General features: G+C 44.7%; 1 long non-coding RNA gene across 1 annotated transcript; it reads right to left on the reverse strand.

The window, feature by feature from the left end:
• Positions 1–7,250: 7,250 nt before the first annotated feature.
• On the reverse strand, positions 7,251–15,122 carry LOC133265838 (uncharacterized). The gene is made up of 2 exons (XR_009742134.1): positions 14,680–15,122; positions 7,251–7,663 (listed from the first exon to the last, which is right to left on the reverse strand). It is a non-coding gene; the product is annotated as an uncharacterized LOC133265838 (long non-coding RNA).
• Positions 15,123–21,207: the final 6,085 nt, after the last annotated feature.

The following is a 21,207-nucleotide window of genomic DNA, read 5'->3' on the forward strand; positions in this document are numbered from 1 at the left end:
GACATAAAATATAAGAAAAGGCGAAGCGTCTCCCTGAGCTGATCCAGGTGAAAACGAGGGTGACAGCATAGCAGAGAATGGCTTTACTCTCCCGGGAGCTGCCTCTTTTCTCCCCTTACTATATTACGATTTTCCTCATGCTATGGTTTAAAGTAAACCTTTTTATTTTTCCAACAGTCTTTCATTGAAGCAGCAACACGTTTTAACTGATCTTTTTGCAGTGTAGTCTCTTATATGTCTTATCCAGAAACAGTAAATCTGTCTTATCTGTCAGATTTCGGTAACTTTATACATGAAACGGAAGAGCGAGCAACTTTGGGGATTTAGCAAAAGGACTTATCAGTGTAAGTAAGGATAAGAGCAAACCCTGAGGCCCATGGGATGTTTGCCCTTGTGATACTGGCCAGGGCTTGTTACAGTTTTGGTTAGAGGCTCATGACTTTCACCCTTCCTGCAAGCACCGTTTCCAGAAACAGGCAGCTCCGATTCACGGTGCAGATTGCTCTGGGATTTCGTTGGGGCTTGGTTTTAACTTCGGAGGAAACCCCTCATGTTACTGGGGTGTCAACACTACAAAACTAAATAAGACCCAAGAGCCAGAGGGAAATAGCAGGCTCCAGAGGCTGGCAGTGACCTGGGAAGGCAGCACCGGGAGGGCAAAGCGATGCAGAGATGCTGCGTGCTGTGGTTTGTGACCAAGGCATCTGCCTCGCGCTCTCCCGATGAAACACCGTGTGTCTCACGGCTTGGGCAGGGGTGTCAGGCTGGCACAGAGGTCACCCGTGGGTGCACGCGTATCCTCATAATGTCTTTGTATTGTCGCGTTCTCCCCGCCCCGAGGAGGATGAGGGGCTCCAGGGCAGCGTTCACCTGCCATAAGGCATAACATTACTCAGGCTGAAATTCTTAAATTTACACTCTGACACTTCAAAACTTCTTTATTTTCGCAGACACGACTCTTCCCCCTCCTCCTCCCGGCTCCCGAGATGTGAGTTTATTTCCCCAGTGCCAAACCTCTCCCAGAGACACCCGGCAGGCGCCGAGCAGGGCTGGAAGGGAGAGACTGAGCCGTCCTCCATTGGCAACCAGCAATGAAACACACTTGAAAAGCTGCCAGGGAGAATTAGGATGGTAGCCCTATCCTGCAAAATCAGATGGTTTACAGTGTCCCTGAGCAGCTGTTAAGCTTGTTGGGGTTTTATTAATATTATTATTCTTTTCCGGCATATTTCTTTCTCTCTTTTTTTTTTTTTAACACCTGCGAAGTTTGTCTGTGAGGATGCCACTAAAGACAGAAGTACTGAGTGCTTGACAGACTCCATAAAGTCCTTGGCATCCTTCTAACGACGTGACGGGTCCAAGGGCTAAGAGGCGGGAGCGCGGCCCCGTGGAGAGCCTCTCCCGGCACCGGCTGAGTGTCAGCCCGTCTCTGCAGGCGGGCAGAGATGCTCCCCGGGCCCTAAAAAGGGAAGAGATGAAGGACTTGGGTGAGGAACCTGATTGGATTTGGGCGGGGGGAGCTCAATTGCAGGTGGTTCCTCCTGCCTCAGTCACACACAGACCACCCTGCGCCACGCAAAGCAGGAGAGAAGCTCTCTAAACATTCATACAGCCCCCATTTAATAGCAGAAAAAGGAGATCTGGTGCTGCTGGTCCTTGTTTTCCGAGGAGGAGGTGGTGTCGGTACCGGGGCTCCGGCGGGCAGGAGCCCCCGCTCCCTGCATCCCCGGCGCAGGATGCGCTGCCCGGCTGCCGCTGTTCATCGGGGTTTCTGCTCACACCGGTCATCTGAAGCCATCTGAGCGCTGTCCTCGAAACATCTGGAGTATCCCTCCCTTCCTCTCTGCCCTCTCCCCACCCACCCCCTCGATGTTTCTCCTTGAGTTCTCCAAGTCTCTCTGCAACATGTCATAACCTGTAATAAAATGCCCTTTTCATCGGGAGTTAAAAGTCCAGAGGGCACCGGATCCATTTCCAGCCGACAGCAGAGAAGCAAGGAAGGGCTATGGGAGGATGATCACTTTTGTCTGTCTCCAGGGCTTTAAGCGTTGCACAGCGAGGCTCCCCGAGGGCAGCAGGACCCCGGTGTCCTGCTTGGTTCCTCCACTCCCAGCCTTCCCCGGTCTGCATTGCAAACTTCCGGGGTGCACCAGCACCACACTGGGACCAAGGCTGGGGGTCCTGGGGCTGAAGGTCCTGGGCAGCCCCTGCTCCAGTGGAGCCCCTAGGTCCCTGTCAGGGAGGGCATTAAAACCAGAGCATCCTCATGTCCCCATGGCCCAGCCCAGCTGTGCAAATTACTCTTATTCTTACTATTATTCTTACTATTATTAATACTTACTATTATTATTATTACTTGTATTCTTATTCTTTATTACTATTTCTATTTCTATTAGTAATATGATTAGACTACACAGGAAGACATGTGACTGGTATATGCTATTATATATTATATTGAAGGCAACATAAGACACGTGTGATGAACATGTGCTCTTTTTATATCCTATTCATATGCATTGAGAATAATGCACAATATGAACATTTATAAATGTGTGCTGTATATGTTTACATACATACATTTATAAACATATACTGTCTATATATATGTGTGTGTTTGCACATAGAGTAGGTATGTGTAGATAGATATATAAGACAGCTTTTCCACGTGTTATACTACACAAAAATATGTGCATCCTGCCCTGTCTGCGCATCCTGCACCCTGTCTGGTGCCTCCTGCATTGACAGAGGTGTGCATTGGACTGGAGCAGTACACCAGAACATAAGGTGTGAGAGGCCAACGAGCCCTGAAGTGGTTACCTGTGATTTTACATCTTTGTAAAGACAAAGCAAACAAACAACAAACAGGAGGTGGGTTGAAATTACCCGTGACAAGGTGCGCTGTAACCGCAGCACTACCCACAGTGTCCTGGCAAGGGGTCAGGCTGCAGGGCTGGTGACGGGGCTGTGCCTCTGATCAAGTATTTACAGCCACTGTATCTTTGCATAACATTTACTTTGCTTTCTTTAATGGTTTCCTCCACTCTTTTCCCCACTCCTTGCCGCAAACAGCCTCAGTTCAGCCCCAGCTCCTTGTGATGATATCAAGAAAGGTTTTTCTGTTTTTTTTATGGTCAAGCCAAAGCGAGGTCATTCTAATAATACCCAAGGTCACTGGTGGGAGCCAAAGAGTCTCCCAGTCATTTTTCATTTGCTTGCAACAGTTAATGACAGTCACAGGGATGGAGCTGGGAGCTGATGGCCATGTGATGTCACCAGCACATGCTAGAGGATTATAAGGGCAGGTACAGGGCAGGGATGTGGATTAAAAATGATGGGGGGGGGGAGGAATCACTATTAACTGCTTCACTCCAGCAACTCGGTGGAAAAAAAAGTACAGACAAAGGAGGGAGATTTTTTCCTCTCCCCCCCCTCCAAATCAAAGCTCTAAAATGCCAGCTCAACTGCTCCATTTTTCCACAGTGACTCAGCTGGAAAAGACCTATGAAGCATGTTAAGAGGAGCACTGCTTACTGTACCAGCTGCTGGGCAAGAGGTTGTAAAAGCAACCTTGCAATTACCCAGGGGTGTTCCTCTCCCTCCCACCCGAATCAAAGGCCTCATCTTTCCTCCTGCTGCCAAGGGCTAAGCCTGTGGTGACACCAGCAGGAGTCAGACCTAGGCAAGTTTTTGGACCTAGGCATGTTTGTTGTGGGTTTTTTGCGGTTGCTTTAACTTATTCTTTCTATGCTAGCTGCCCACTTGGAAACAAGAGGAAAGGAAAAGGAGCAGACCTCCCTGTTAGATCACTCCCTGGTCAGGATGTGTTGCTCCTTGGCTGGAGGAGCCTTAGGGGAGGTGAGTATTGATTTAACCATGTGCACCAACTGCGAGGTTCACACTGCTGAGTGCCCCTCACAGGCCATGCTCACCCTCAGCCCTGCCCCTCACCTCTGAAGAGTCACCCCAGAGATCTCAGTCTTCATCTCTTAAACCCATGTACTGAACATTAGAGGCTGGAAAGCTATGACCTTGCACCAGCCTGCAGGGACCAGAGGAAGAAGCTACATAAATCAATTAGATTCCAAGTTCCTTTATAATTTCAAAACTATAGTTATATTCTGCTCAAAAAGGTGCAGAAGTAAGAAGTTTTTAACCTGTAGGATAACTAATAGTTTGGAAAAAGTACTCTTGCTGGGAAACAAACCAAAAGAAAGATAAATTGCATATTAATCTTCACTCAGCCTCTTATCATTGCACTATTTTGTCTTAGTTGTCTCATCTTATTGCATTTATTTATTAAACATCACCTTTCTGTAGCCTTTGTTTGTGCATTTTTGTTCTTTTCTGACATATTAACTGTATATTGACCATAAGTTGCATTATTATTGTCATCCCCTATCTTTTAAAAAAGGAATCCCACAAAGAAAGTTGGTTATCAGTTGAAATTGTTGTTCAATAACATGGGTTTTAATTATCGAATCTTTAAAAGCAAAAAAACACTCATTGAAATGTGGCAGTCCCACATAAAACAGTTAAAACAGAAAAGAAACCTCACTGTTGAGGTCAATGGACTTTTGTCAACTCCTTTTCAAGGCAGAATGGATCAATGGGAACGAAGAGAAGAATTCAAACTAGTGTAGTTGTCTAAAATACACCGGGATATGAAAAACCTGTACTTCCCATTTTCTTTACCTGTTGTCTTCTCTGAATGCTCATTCCTGCAAGTAACTTTTCCTTCAAATGCTGTGTCTCTTTTGGATGAAAAGAGAGAAACAGATACAGCTGGAGGCTGAATTTTTGAGCCAAATCATGCTGTTGTAAACCGTCGTGGCTGCAGTGAAGCCCTCTGAAGGATGCTGAGCTGTGGCAGCAGGATATCTGCTCTGAGACATGTTGTTAAGGATCTTCAGGTGTTACCTAGTATTTACTTCAGCAGTTCTGTCAGAATCAAAGCCTGGTTTGTTTACTTCTTTTCCCTGAGAAGACACGTTCTTCCTATCTGCCTGTTTTCCACAAAAATGAGTAATGTCCCGGTTTACAATTAGGCCTGACTTGATTTATCGTAGTTAATAGGATTAGAGCATCAGCCTCTCTCAAGGATATTCAAATGCACAGGAAGAGCGATACCGAGTTGCTGGTGTCTTTCTTCTCCTCCTGTGATGGGCATAATGACACACCTCCAAGCAGAGGGGATTTGGCCGGTGGGAGCAGGCAGATTATCTGTATCTAGTGAAACAAGGCGTGCATGGCAACCTTTGCCAAGGCTCAAAGCCAGAACCTACTCACTATAAAATAATTGTGTCACTACCTAACCAAGGCACTCTTCATGTCTCATTTATCTTTTGACTGTAATTGAATGGTTGAAAAGCAAAAAATGTAGACAAATTCCAGCTGTATTGAGATCTGTTTCTTTCTCTGCTACCATGGCCCATCATTAGATAGTTTCCCTCTCTGTACAGAAGGTCAGAGAGTATAAATATAAATTGCATTTTGCATTACTTCTAGATGAGTGAAGCTGTCAAAGCAATAATATAAGCTTTCAGTCCCACATTCTACCACTTCTTTCCCATTTTTTGGCCAGGAGGTCATGTGCAAATTAAACGTGACAGCCCAGACGACATGTCCAACAGGCTTATATTGTTAGACTGTTCTGCCATGGCACTCATCACAAATTAAACCCACATCGGACTTAGAGCTCTTCAGTAGCTGCTAACAGTAGCTCAGACTTCTTGCAAAAAACTTTGTGTCCACATCAAGCTTATTTATAGAAGAATAACAACTCTTTTGGAGGATCTTGTTGAAAATGAGGAAAAGAGGTAAAAACTCTCATAGGCAAACCTAAAAGAGCTGATCATAGTAATGAGAACTTTTAGTTGTCTGAAAGCTGGATGCATTTATTGTGTGTGTGTATGTGTGTACTCTTCACTTCTGTAAAACCTTGCTCCTCCATGAAGTTTAGGTGAACATTCTATTATCTTATAATAAGCAATAACTTAGTATTTAGTAGATATTTTTGCTATCAGCATTCAAAAGTTGCCCACCTCTTTTTATGCAAAGCTAGCTTCATGTCTGTTGGATGTATGTATGCCAGTTAAATACTATGTATGCCAGTTAACAGCATTGCTAATTTGGAAATAAATGTGTATTTATAGCGTTAAAACCAGCATGGCAGTGTTGAAGACCAGGTTAGGCAAGGCCTTGGGTGATATGATTTAGTGTAAGTTGTCCCTGCCCACGGCAGGGGGGTTGGAACTAGATGATCTTAAGGTCCTTTCCAACCCTAATTATTCTATGATTCTATGGGCTGTCTCTGTGAGTAGCTATTCCAATGATGTCGTCTAAATTGTGAAAATGAATGCTACTGAATATTGTATTTTATATAAACTCAGAGCAAAGTTTGTCTACAGAATACCAAAAGGATAAGACTGAGGTTGTTGTCTTCAGCTGGCGTAGAATCAGGTGTCAAAGTAGCTTTAGCAAGTTCTTTCTGCTGTGTACAATGCTGGAGAAAAGATAATGCTGAATGACAGTGAAACAAGATTGCTCTGGGGACAGAAAACCAGATTTCAAACCCTTCACCTTTAGGTATCTAAAAATGCAGCACAGGTTGTGAACGACTGAAAATTCTTAGCACCTGGCAGCAGTCTGCTGGCCTGTGCTAAAGAGCTGGTGGTCTTAGTCCAAATCTTGGCAGAAAGGAGCTCACATTGTAAATGACATTATCTGGCAAATCTTTGCAGTCATCTGAGCAGAGGGGCCAGGAACTAACTTGGCACAGAGACCCATGCTTTCCCTCGTCGCAAAAATGTTCTCCCTACATAAGGGCTGAGGCACACAATGGATCAAGAAAAGTCCCTGCCACTCTTGCTCTACTAGCTTTCCATGAATTAACAAAGAGCTCCATTTTCAAGGACTATCAGGCTTTTGCCTTTTTCTCTTTTTTTTTTTCCAGGTCTAAACTTAGAGTGAAGAGTTTGAGTCCCATCTGGTACAGACTGGTAGGGGCTTTGCAGGCTTCAGTAGAGCTACACTGATTTACACCAGATGATGCCATTAGAGGACTGAACTACCCAACAATAATTACAAAAAATATCTTTGATTATGCATGTGCAACAACTATTTATGTTTACATCGCAGAGATTTGCATGTAGCACAGTGGGGAGTATTTTATCTCTTCAAAACATTGCACCAGCATAAATAATCTACCAACATTCAAATGAGCAAAGAAATACCCGCTTTTTACCACAAGGTGGACCATAAAGGTTTTAATTCACATGTCTTTTTAAAACATATTTGTCAATAATCCTCCAATGCAAAGTTCATTCTAAAGAAAGAAACATAGAAAAGTAAAAATAAAGATATGTTCTTTTGCAGGTGGTTCTATTATAGATTCTTCCAGAGAGCAAGTGAGTCTAGGTGCAACCACACGATCCCACATTAGAGAGAGAAAAGGACAGAGGAACCGGGGGAAAGTAGGACATCAAAACCACCCCATAAAAGGCAGTACCATACCTTATTTGACAGTGTTCAAAGCAAATTGTCAAGGAATACCAACTGGTTCAAATCCAGAGTGAATACTTGAAGCAATTGGATGCAAACCTATCAAAGGCAGAGATGGAGATAATCATGTGGAAAGTGGGAGATGTTCTGTTGAAGTACCAGCCTGGAACAGCACAACAGAAATTAGCATTGGGGGAATTACACTGACATTTAAGCTTTCAAAATGGAAAATGCTTTAAATATGCGGTGATACATTGTACTTTTAACTCACAAGGGGAAAGGGAGATGAAAGCACAAGTAATATTCCTTTGATGTCAGAACTACATACAGAGTCTCCTGCTTGACTTCCATTGGATCGGGGTGTTGTTTATTTTTCTTTTCTATCTGCTAATTGTGCTTTGGTGGTGCTTTGAAGGCATTAAATTTCTCAAATTGAGACACATTGCCCTGGCATTATAAGTTTAATGCCCAGAAAAGAACTGGAAGATGCACAGACATCATTTTCATGGTCTGGCTCCCTCCACTCACCTTCACATCTTCCCTCAAATGACTCAGAGCTGGTGATAGTTACAGAGATCTGGTGTAGCAGCATAGTCATGATTGCATGGATAATTCATCTCAACAGAGATCCTTGGATGAATTCACTGAACCCCAATACAAAACACCCCTGGAAGCCATTGTGAGACTGCTGCATGTCTTTTGTACCCAAAAGAGCTTGCTGTCTTTGAGAGGAACCTCCACTTTTGCCAAGGGAGTTGAGGCAACAGCAGGGAGCTTAATCAGAACATGAGGAGGAAGTAGCGACTCAAAGACTTGACAGCTCTGTGCTCTTGGTGGCTTCTTTTGCTGAACCCTGGAATTAAAACTGGATATTTTCCTCCATTTATACCCAACAGAAGTAGATTTTGCCCCACATGGGAAACCGTGCAGCACTGAACTCACCTGGGTGGTTTGGCAAGGGTTCCAGTCTGTTGTCCTATGCAAATCACGTTGCCTCAGTTTCCCTAACAATGGAATGAAGGTGTGATAATGATAATCTGCCTCTTGGGAGCACTCTGAACAGTAATTTGTGTTTTTATTATCTCTTCCAAGATGAAATGTGTCACATAAATGGTCAGGGTTATTAAACTGAACTTAATTGGCAAGGGCTTGAGAAAAATTTCTATCATAAAAAGATCTCTTTGAACAAGTGAAGGAGCTGGAGGACTTGATCCTGGCACAAAGGTGCCCTTTTGTGTGACAAACAATGCAAGTTCAGGAACTGGGGAAGGAGAGACACCCACCCGACTTACCAGGTCCTTTAATGGGAACCTAAGATGAGAAGTCACATAAGTTATATGCGCAGGGTCAGTAAGAGGCAGAAATCCAGTTCCATTTCTGAAGACAACAGGGTGAAAGCAAGCTTCTCTAGAAATCCTGCCTGCTCAAAGCAATGGAAGAACAGTGAAAACCAGCTCCAGGTTCAGGCAGAGGAATTTAACCAGGGAGCACAGGCTTAGTTGGGAGATTTCAAGCACCAGCCAGTTGGGATAACTGCAATTCTGTATCTGTGGATTTGTTTTCCTCTCAAAGCAGCTATCTCTATTTTGATGGCTGTTGGAGGGGTGTGGAGGGGGGGAAATAAGCTACTGTCTTTAAACCCCAGACTTTAATCCTAGCAAAGGAGCCAAGCCTCCAGGCACACTGCTCACCAGAATTTCAGCACAAGAGGAATCTGTCACGTTATCACTACAAAATGGGGCCAAATTTTCAAAGATGTCTCTGCAATGAGGCTCAGAAAAGTGGGACTAAGCCATCAGGGGATTTGTATTCACAGTTTGGGTTTCCAACACGACAATGAGAAGTTTAACTCCAAAGACAACTGTGTTGCACGAGTGCATGGAAAAAAACACAAAGTGAGAAAAGCCTCTTTTCATTTTCCAGGACAAGCATGGGTAAACTAAAGTGACAACTGTACTCTCAGTTTGCATGCAGGCTTCCTTTGATTTTTCATGAGAGCTTGGACACCCAGAAGCTGTGTTCATAGGAGCTAATCAGGAAACAAAAGAAGTTTTAAAAACTTCTCTTTTGAAATCAGTGGATGTTTAGCACCGAAGTCGCCCAATGGGTATTAATTTCATACACCTGAAATTCATTCCGTTTAAGATTGTAAAGCTGTCTCTGGATCCTTTGGGGGAATATAGATGTCCAAGATATCAGGGAGTGTAGTGATAGAATGGGGGGTAATGGTCTCAAAATGAAAGAGGGTAGATTTAGATCAGATATTAGGCAGAAGCTCTTCCCTGTGAGGATGCTGAGGCGCTGGCACAGGGTGCCCAGAGAAGCTGTGGCTGCCCCATCCCTGGCAGTGTTCAAGGCCAGGTTGGACACAGGGGCTTGGGGCAAGCTGCTCTAGTGGAAGGTGTCCCTGCTCACAGCAGGGGGTTGGAAGTAGGTGATCGTTAAGGTCTCTTCCAACCTATGATTCTGTGTTTCAATGATTCCACGTGATTGTATGATTCCATGATTCTATGAAGATTAATCTGTTCTAAGTCCAGTCCTCTGTGTTAGCAGAGTGAGCATAGGTAGAGCCGGGTCACTGCTTGCTTGCTGTGTGAGTGGAAGTGGCTGAGAGACTCTGCAGTGTAGAGATCTGAACAGACTTGGACAGTTTTGGTGTGATTATAGACTTCTCCTCCTTAGTAGCACCAGCTTTTGCAGGCAGCCAGATATATTGAGTGTGCATCTGAATCTGGTGTTTATTTTTCACTTGGTTTTACTCTCCATGATTTAACCAGCTGGGTAAGCAATGTTTCTCTTTCCAATTTTATTGCTAACAGGTTGTGCCATGGTTCCCTTTCTTCTACAGTTCATGCATTTTTAAATCAGTATCTGCTTTAATAATATTTACAGCTAATATGTCCCTTCCCCGAACAACATTCACCGTACATACAGCATTCTTTCAAGTGTCAAGGATATGGTGTCAGTGGTTTTCATCTTTTCTCCCTATCTGAAAAAGGAGACTGGGATGGTCTTGTGCCATACTATTCAGGTCATTCATTTAAGTCTACTTCCTTAGCTGCCATGCTAGTGCAGTCCCAAAGCAGAGTGTGTAACCATACAGTGGATGCTGGGCGAGATGCTCTTCTGGGGTACAATGACATTGCTGTGCAGTCTAACATAGTTTAAGGTAAATTAATGAGGCTTGTCTCTGATTTCTATGAGCCCAGTATGGGTACATAGTTATTTGTGCGTTTATAGGTATTTCATATTTGCTCGCATAGGAATTCATTACATCTATTTTCACACATTGTGATAAAATACAATTAAAACAGTTGTAAATTTATCAATTTGGATTATTTTCTCTTTTTTTCTCCTCCTGTCTTCCCTTTACTAGATGACTAACAAATTAATGCTTAGGGAATGTGGTTATGATGCAGAGAAAGCTCAGACCTCCTATTTATCTTCCTATTTCACTCTGTGAATATCTTCACTGTGGGTCAATGTTATCCTTATTGGTTTTGACCAGAAGGTCATACATAGATTTGAGAAGTCTTAGTTTAACTGAAATAGATGTAATTTATTTTTAAACATTCACATTTTCCCGTGGAAGCAATACATGCACATATGGGATGCAAGCTAAAAAGTCTCGGGGTCTCCTCTACCAGAAGAGTTTGTTAGGGATCTGGTTTGGACAAGCTGACTACTACCTCTTCCTTCTCTCAAGTATCTGCAAGTAAGCAGTGCCTGAGGTGAGAGGAGGAGCAGCCAGTGCTCCTCAGCCAGGGTGAACTGACCCTTTCACCAATACGCAGTCACTATTTGCGTCCCATGTCATCTCTTCTAACACACAATTTTATACTGTATTTTTTGAAGCCTTGATTTTTTTCATTGAGGAGCTGTAATCACTTGCTTTATTTTTCACACCTCTAAGCTCAGTAATAAACACATACCATCACTTTCTTTCCCCAAATCTTTTACTTTTCAGATCCCCATTATGCTATGCTATGAGGATATGGTGTCCAGATATACCACATCCTCCAGATACGCTATAATAAACTAGTGTTGCTATTGGGATGGTTAAAAGCCAATAAAATATTTCTGGAGTAAAATAATCTTTAATGTATAGGTGCTCATGAAGAGGAATGGTCAACCTTTGCAGAGACTCTTACTCATACCTATGGGTGGAGAAACTCAAAACACCAGCCCAAATCTGAATTTACTCATCAGGACTACTCTGAGCAAAGGAAGATGGGGTTGAAGAAACCAGTTACTACAAATATCTATTCCTTTTCAGACATCTGTGTCAGCCAAGTTCTCACTCTCCTGCTTTGTCACCCACCTCAGGCTGTTGCTTTGGTGATGCCTGACACAACACAACCAAACAATACCAAATGTAGCCACCCTGAAGGTTTGCTCATATCCTTGAAGGTGTTTGGGCGTCTGATCACTGCGATGTGGCTCTACACCATCGAGCTGAGTGACACTGCAGTGCCTGAAGCCAGGGGCTCACCTGGCTCTGCAGGACTCCCCCAGAACAGGGGGCACCAGGTGGTGCAAAGCCACTGTAGTGCATCCGGTGCCATCTGCCCTCCTGGCCATCAGCACGGAGGCTCTTGGATGTGCCAGGAAGTCCTGGCTGCCAGAGCAATCCCTCAGTGCTGCTGACAGCTTGTATGAGGGACAGGACTGTGTCCAGATGGCCCCAGATTTCGAGGAAATGCACTGAGAGATCAGAACTGAGCTCACCCCTCCCATGTCAGCGCTGAGAGTTCTTTCTTCTCCTATATCCCCCCTATCCTCCTCTCGTCGCCTGCCATCCCTGACAGTGTCATCACTGACAATGCCACCCCATCACCACGCAGGTTGGCAACCATCCCCGGCTCCCCCCAACCTGCACCGCCTGTCACCTTCCCTTCACCACCCTTCTGAGGTCCAGCCTAGTCTGCTGTGTGCCCCTTTCTCCTCCTTTCTGTGTCTCCTTCCTCTCCACAGCCTCCCATCTGTCACCCAACCCAAAAACCAAGTGATAAATCACTTTTCTCAGCATCCTGTGCTTCTCTTCCAGTCATCCTTTACACTCCTTTTTTCCATCATACAGCAAGGTCATACTTCTTAACCTCACCTTCCAGATGCCCATATGCTTCCTATATATATATATATATATATATATGTATATATATATGTAATTCTTCCTATATCTCAGTTCCTTTCTCCCCAGTGATGCCAGATTGAATCATCTGGTTAGCCACATCTTATGCAGCTGCCTTTTTTCCATCCGTTTTCCCTATCCTCCTTTCATGGCACTCCTTCAGCAGAAGAGCGGCCAAATAGTCCCACTTCCCTGTCACTTAAGAAACGTTCCTGAAGTGGAAACCTTAACAGAAATTGTTGAGATCATGACAAATAGGTCAAATGTAGCAGACAATCTGTTCATAAGTTGTGGTTTACTTTAAAAAGGCCACTGGATGCAAAGTATGTGACAATAGTGTAAGGTGGTGGGGATGCTCCCTTTCCTTCATTGCTTTACCCTGCAAATACTCTTGGCTTCAAGGAGCACTTGCAGGGAAGTGGATGGACACCACTATTTAACAAGGCACATGTGAACATGCAAAAAAACCAGCCCACCCAAGCAAAAAAAAAGCCCCAAACAAACCAACTTCCCTATTTACTAAGATTTGCTTTCACTGGGGATAGATTTACTGGTAGAACTAAAGAGTCCCTCTTCCCTCACTAGCAAACAAACCATGGATTCCCAAGAGAAGAAACACAACCCCATCTCTATAGTGGTGCTATTCAATCCCATTTGTGCAGAAAACCTGCTCTGTGCTGCAAAACCAGCCCTCCTTGCTAATTAATCTCTGTGCTCTGGAAAATATGTTTCTTACTGACTCTTCTTATGGCTGCCCGAGGCACACCATAAGCTTTTGCTTTTCATCTCCCCCCCCATCTCCCCAGTGTTCTTGTCATCAGTGACCACTGATAATCACATCAGGTAACGTCTTGATCCTTATCCTGAAGTTTTGAATAGGCCAGTTTTAGTTAATTCTTTTTTTAACTCTCATCACTGTATATTAGTGGTACCATGCACTGGGTGTGCCTGTCACTAAGAGAAGACAGGCTGTATTTCTTCTGTGCTATGAAATAATGACTAACTGGAGCTCTGAACCCTGATCAGCAAAACCGCTTTAAGTACTTGCAAGTACTTAAAGTACCGTTTGCCATGTTCAAAAGTTACTGCTGGAGAGGGAGAAACTACCCTAACACAGCAGCTGGGGCCAAAACCCGTTTTCTTAAGTGCTGGTTCTGCTGCAAAATCTGCTCTGCAAATGCAGAGAGGGGTCATGGAATGTTTCTAAATGCTTAGAAGTAAAAGTCACCCCTGTTTCCCAGATTTGATTTCCAGAGAAGTACATAAACTCCTTTCTCTGTGTATTGAAATACAACTGTGTGTCTGCACACAGGCACATGCACCTGCAAGGAGACACATTCAGATTGTGAAGGTTTAAAAGCCAGAGATGATGATTTCTTACCAGGCTTTAAGGGTCCAGAGCAACACAAAAATGCCAGAATCAATCAAACTACTTCTGATGAAAATCGAAAAATGCTAGAGATAAGAGAGACCCGTGGAAATGTTAATACTGTAATATCTAAGCCAACTCTTCTTTACGCTATATAAGCTGATGGTCGCCTTCCGCAGTCCTCTGGTTTTTCCTGTGGCAAAGGAAAAGTTTAAAAGAGTTGAAATTGAGACTGACAGGCTAAGCAAAAACTAAAATGTTCCTTGTAGCACATTACATGGTGCGTGTGAGCATCGTGCCAGGCCAGTGACCCTGAGAGAGGCTCATTCTGCTCCTTCACGTTCCTCCAAGCAGTAGTTTTCAGCTTTTGGCCGGGAGAGACCTTATGGTCCATGAGGCAACCTCCAAGTGACCGGGAGAGGTAACATCAGCTGGCAGGTCTGCAGTCAGTGACAAAAACAGAAGGGGCTGGAAAAGTGAAATGGATTGCAAAATCCTGCTTTATGGGAAGAAACTAATTTAACTCTTTACTCCTAGCTCCAGTGCTGAGCCAGACCAGGATGAAGCTATCGGACAGGCTGCTAAAAACATACCCAGAGATGTAATTCTTCTGATGATGTAAAAACACCCAGAGTGCAACCTAAGCTTTATAGATCAGAAATTCAACTGGCAAATCTACCTTTCATCCTATCAGTTTTAAATGCAATCCAGATGTCACAGTCAATAATGTGTCACCTCTGTTTTGTGGGGCACTTAGGTAAAGACCAGTTGGTGGGTTGGAGTGGCTGCTTGGATCCCATCCTCACTGGGAGCCTCTGGAAGTTGAAGCCACTTGTGTGCATCTGGAGCAAAGAGAAACCAGTTCTGCAAAAGCACCAGTGGATTCTCCTGCACTCCCTCCTCCTGGTCAGCAATGGAGTTAATGAATAAGAGCAGAGCTGATTTCCTCTGCCACAGGCTGGTTGGTGTGGCAATCCCTGATGATACCCAAGACCATGATGGACCAGAGAGTGTTATGCAGCTTTGATCTGCAAGGAGCATAACAGGATAGACAAGAAAGGGGATAATCTCTCACCTTGCCTCCAACTTCCTCTTCTTTCCTTTTGGATACATCTGTAAAAAGCGAAAGGTGTTTTATGCATATAAGTAGATGCTTGGCTGGCGTGAACCATCACAGGATTTTTGAGAAACATATGATAATCTTCAGGACCTCACCATCAAACTCTTTGTAAAGTGTTCAAGCCAATGCCTCATGCAAATCTTCTTTCTAATTTAACCCAGACTAGTTGAGACTAGGCTGTATTTAGATCAGTGAAAATCTGGTTGAAGAGCCATCATCAAAGGCAAGCAAGAAGAGGAGCAAATTACCAAATTACTGAACTTGGTGCAGGTGTTCCCTGGAGAAGAGCTGAGCTCTTTGTGAGCTTCCTTTTAAAGGCTTATTTTGTGCAGGGGAAGGCTCTCACCTCCCCTACTACCAGTTCTGTCCCAGATTAATCGTCTCTTTCCATAGCAACACCTGACCCTTTCCTCCCCTTGCTGTGATTATACATACATATATACATATATATACATATAGATATATTCCATGTCTAGAGAAGGAATGGACAGCTGACAATTTTCTGTAGTATCAGCACAATTTAATGAAAGGAAGACTTAAAAAAAAGATAGAGAGCAGGAATGCTGCTGCTAAAAAAAGAAATATAGGGAGTCACAGGATCTGCAACCGTGTCAACAGCACAGCAAGCTGTTATCAGTAGCTTCAGACAGGATCCTGCTTCCAGAAGAGACTATAATACAACAAGTATTGAACTAGCGTGGGTGCCAGCACTCTGGAAATGGGCCACTGCTGGGGCAGCTGCAAGGAGCTTAGAAAAGGCAGTTGCCCACCGGGATGCAATAGTCCTCTCTTAGGGAATGCAAGGAAGTTGGTCTGCAAGTGCCTGGCTAAAATCCCAGCTATACTTGCACCATCTCTGGTCACTGGTTTTCAAAAGAAAAGCACATACTTTGTGTTAGAAGCAGAAACATCTTTCACGGCGCTCTTCAGCCTGCTGTGTGTGAGATGGGTTGGGTAGAGGTCAGCTGCTTGCAAGGAGGAAAGTACTCATAAAAGCAAAAGAGCTGCACCTGAGAAACACAGCAGCTGGGAATGGTGTCAATAAGAGATGGAGAAGGATTCCTTCCAGAGCAGGCTGCAAAAAGAATACTGTATTTACAGGAAAAATAAGTTAGCACAAACAACTGAAGAGCTCAGTTTGCCAAACCTGTGCACAAAACCAGCCTGTAATGTAGTCAGGAAAGGGGGAAATGTAATCAGGTTCAGGAACACACCAGGAAACCTTTCAGAGTCCACACAAAGCTGCTAATAAAAATCCCATGAACCAAAGGATTCTGGGCAACCTGATTTAGTTGAAGATGTCCCTGCTCATTGCAGTGGGTTGGAACTAAATGAGCTTTGAAGGTCCCTTCCAACCCAAATGATTCTATGATTCTATGAGCTCTTTAAAAAACAAAAAAGCACATGGGAGTGCACCCAGCACTGAGCAACAGACTACTGCAGGTGATGGGCAATACTGAGATGTTCTTAATGTAGGAACAAGTCCTGCCTGCCTGGTCCAGCCCATGTAAAGGGTAGGGAAGCATTTGGAGGAGGTGAATCTTACAGGACAAGCAGATCCCTTATTAATAAACAAACTAGACTTTTAGCACTCGTAGAGCTGCTGGATTAAAAAACAATAGCTTGTACAGGAGGACATCATGTATTTAAGAAATCCAGCATAGAGTGGATCCACAGACTAAAGATAAGAGAACTTGCAGGTAAATTGAAGACTGGCAATGACCCAATACCACTAAAGAGTGCACTGAAAAGCATCGAGTGCATGCTACCGATAATCCAGTGCTCTGATGTGAAGAAAAGGTATTACCCAAGGGAAAAAAAAATCATTCCTAGGGGCCAATAGATTAGGTAGTTTGTTCATTCCAGCTGTGAGGAGCAGGAGGCAGCCTATCAACATACCAAAATATCCTAGCATCTCTCATTACAGCTGATGAATTTTTTCTTTTCCTCTCTGATGAAACAGATGTCCAATTCATTGCATCTGAAACAGTTTGTTTCATCCCTGAAGATCCATGCTCCTCACCCTGGGGCAGTCCCCTGCTGAGGCTGGCCCAGCAGCTTAGGGCCCTGTGAGCTTGGGGGGCCTTGATGCTGTATGTCGGGAAGGATTCCCGGGTTCACGGCCCCGGAGCAAAGCCAACAGGCGTGTTTCAGGGGAGGCTGAAACAAAGGGGGTTGAAATTCCCAATTTGTTAACCTTATGGACCCTCCGAGGCTGCTCACAGCCCCAGCAGTTAAAAAGGAGGAGAGGGGAGCAGAAAAACAAAACAGACAGTGCATTCCTTGCTTGATATTATTATTCTGAGGCCAGCGTGGGCTGGGGACCACTGGGACAGAACAAAGAGTCAACGCAGACGTCAGTGTGAGCAGACGGAGGCTCCCACTTCTGAATGAACCAAAAACTTTTGACTTTTTAATCCCAGACCTAGTCAGGAGGTTACCAGACCAGTGACCGCTGGGCCTAAGCCAACAGCAAGCCCCCGAGTGACAATTTCTACAGATTATGCTAATAAAACACAGGACTTCTTTGAAGGCAAAGCATGTTTCTGCTCTTGCCGTACACAAACCATCCCAGAGAACCACAAGTGATGCTTTCCTAGCACTGTTCCTCTGGCATTCACGTGCATCTCTGATGAAATATGGTCCTACTGAAGTCATAGGCGAATTATGTTCACTGCGTTTGAGTAATATAAATACACTCACATTTATGCATAAAAGCTGCTCCCAAATCTAACGAAAACTAAAGAAACTACCAGGCAAAAACGACTTCTTTGAATAAGTCTGAAAGAGTGAAAGGCAAAAAGGAACCATCAGCAACAAAATTTGGTGTAGTAAAACTCAGCAGAGGTTTGTATCCTTGCTCAGAGTTTATATCGAGCTCTCAACCTTGCAGTTGAATGAAGGGTTAGCTTCTAAAAAGATATCCAAACCTGATGTTAAAGACTGAAGTAATAATAAACTCAACAGGCCCTTCAAAATAGCAGTTCAAGATACATTGCTCACCTTTAAAATGCTTAAACCACATGATGGAAACCCAGGTGACCAAATTGTAGTCCCTATGTCTAGCTGCAGTTCTGATCCAGCATATCTTCTCTGTGAGTCACCTTGCAGACACCCCTACTCAGTCTGTGCTGCCCAGATATTTGGATATCCTTTCTGTGTAGCAAGATGTGAAACAGTCACTGTGGGCATAAGCCAGAAGAGAGAACCCCAAATAATCACCTTAAAAGGCAAAGTTGCTTTTTAATTTCTCAAAGATTTTATCCTTTTATAGAATTTATTGTGCTGAAAACAGGTGTCAGTAAACTTTCCTGGGGTTCACACAGAGTTGATTTATTCCCTCTTGGAGAAGACTTCTCTATGGGGAAGAAGATGTCCACATTTATAGTATGGTAACTGGGAATAAAAATAGAGTTCACATGATGGTAAAATAAGCTTTGAGTAATCACTGCAGTTGCCTTTAGCTCAGGCAGATGGACAAAGTTTTAATCACAAAACAACTTTAATTTTGTTTACCATTTCCCACCTATTATCCCCGTTATTCCCACCTATATCCCTATTATTACCACCTATAGAATCACCTCAGCTTAGAGACTGGGAAGGTGTTGGCTGGAAAAAGAGAGCTCCCGGGGTGGTCCATAGGGATGCTGCACCCCAGACCGATGGCCTCAGAATGGGTGCCCTGCCAATGGAGGAGTTCAGGGCACCTATGGGCACCTATAGATCAGGTTCGTGCCCTACGGGCACAGCACGGGCGAAGGGCCCGCGGAAGACGGAAGGCGAGAAAGTGCGCGGAAGAGAGCCCCGTGCCACTCCGCACCCGTCCGCGCCCCTCCGCGCAGCCGGAGCCCGGTAAGGGGGTGACTGCTCTTCTCTAAACCCTCAGGAGGAGGTAAATGGGGGGAAGCGGCACCCCGGGGGGCGCGGATATGGATGAGGATGCGGTGCGGATGCGGGACCCTCTGGCAAAGCGGCCGGCTGGGAGCTGCGACACGGCCTAAGAGGGCAATTAGCATTATCTTGATGAGTTTATAGGCAGCAAGTCCTTGCTGTGCCTTTCAGAAGTCGCAGGGAGCTCTGTCCCCATCTGTTCCTTTATGATTATTACTTCACTTTTCCTTTTTCCGCCCCCCCCTTTTTTTAATAGTAATCGTTGACCTAATACACATGACTGGGGGGAAAGGGGAAGATGTGGCTCCTAGAACGTCAATCAAAACTCTTCCTCAAACCCTCCCCACATGAACACTTTTCTATCTCCCAGCGGTACTGGCAAGATGTTCATAGCCAAATACACGATTCTATTAATGAGCACTTATATTTGCTAAGGAATGCAAATTCTTTCTCTCCGTGTATTATTAGCTGTATCAGAATGTTTGTCCTTTCAGTCCTCTTTGAAGTTGAAGGAGGAAAGGCTGTTATGTGGCACTGAGAAGGGAAAAAAAGTACAGAGAGAGAGAGAGAGAGGGAAAAACACATCCAACTCCTCCGGGTTTTTATTTGTTCTCTTGCCAAAAACGCTAAAGGTAGCAAAAGTTACAGAAATTATTTAAAATGTGTCGCTTTTTTTCCTCCAAATTAGATGGATTTTTTTTCAACTGATCGTCCCCTTTTAATAATAATGGGATCTAATGAACAGCCTGCTCTGAATTTACTTTATAAAATAATCTCTCTGATGCTCTAGAGAATCTATTACGAGTTGGAAGGGAATAAATCCAATAAATCCAAACATGAGAATGGCTGTTTTCGGCGCTTTAAGCTACAAACGAGCAGCCTCTCCCTCTCCTCGCAGGCTGCGCTGGGCTGATACTAGGATGCAATCGAGCAGCACCGGGGCTGTGCCCGGCGCCCGGTTTCAGCCTGGAATTCCCGGCGGGATGCGGGGAGTTTGCCCGGGGCTGTGGGTTTAGAGCGGGTGCGGAGGGGGCTCCGCGGCTCCTCACCCACCCCAGGGCAGACACGGGTCCGCTCTCTGAGGTGAAGTTTTTATTCCAGATAAGCATGGGGAAAAAGAAACAGGGGGGCCTCTGCATCAGCTCAACTTTTGTCATGTATCACTTTTCCTCTTGAAAGGTGTTATAACGGCAATTCAATTACAGTAAATAGTGTACATCATCTTCACAGCTGGAAAATTCTGTAACTAACTGTGACCAAACGTTGTAAAGGAATATAGCTTAACCAGTATTTCCCTTCTCTTTTTTTTTTTTTTTTGGGTTGCTGACCACAGGTTAATGAATTTCAAGGAGCTTAGTATATCTAAACAGAAACACACTGAGATGCTGGCAAGAAATCATAAAGTATAAAACGTGGAATTAGATCATTTGAAACCTCCACAGCGGTATTTGGTGCCTGGGAATAATGCCGGTGGTGTCCCCCCACCTCGGCCAAGCCCCGCCGTCCCTGGGTGCACTCAAACCAGGCGGAGGCACCGAGTCCTTTGCAGACCTCCCCCTTAGGGAACACACTCGCGTCCTGGTACCCACGGAGGGTGGATGTGCCCCGTGGGGACACGCACCGAGAGACGACACACCGTCGTGTCACCAAACCACTCTTCCATAGCAAACGCGCACGGAGCAATCTATATATCGCAGGCCGTATGTATAGATCCCTGTTAAACACCCGCTCCCAGCCCGGCACAAAGTGTGCGCGAAGGTGATGCTTCACGTCGGGGATGCAAGGTGCTCGCGGGGAGCTGAGAAACCCTAAATCACTCGTGTTAAAAAAAAGCCGTGAAACTCCCCATAAGTCAGGCGCAGCTCTCATCTCAATTAACGGTAATATTAGCTGCCGTCTCCAGTTGCAACTGAGAAGATTTGAGGAGGATTTCATTTACTCGGGGGTGTACGAAAGGCGTTGTGTGCCGAAGGGGAGTTATTTTCGGTTCGACACGCGTAACTGATGCTGTTTGCATCCCGACGTGCAGTAGCCGCAGCCGGCGGACCCCGCACCGGGGTGCAAAAGGGTGTAGGGGGGGGGGGGGAAATGTCAGGATCGGGCCCCGGGAGTCACATCTAGCGCTCAGAGCTAGCAAGGGTTTAATCCCTACGCTGAAACTGAGATGATCCTGGAAGGCTGGATGCTGGGAAGGGG

This window comes from Pezoporus flaviventris, unplaced genomic scaffold (genome assembly GCF_033815535.1).
Source record: "Pezoporus flaviventris isolate CSIRO_AGI_PZ_B2104156 unplaced genomic scaffold, CSIRO_AGI_Pfla_v1 ptg000006l, whole genome shotgun sequence".
Taxonomy (NCBI): Eukaryota; Metazoa; Chordata; class Aves; order Psittaciformes; family Psittacidae; genus Pezoporus; species Pezoporus flaviventris.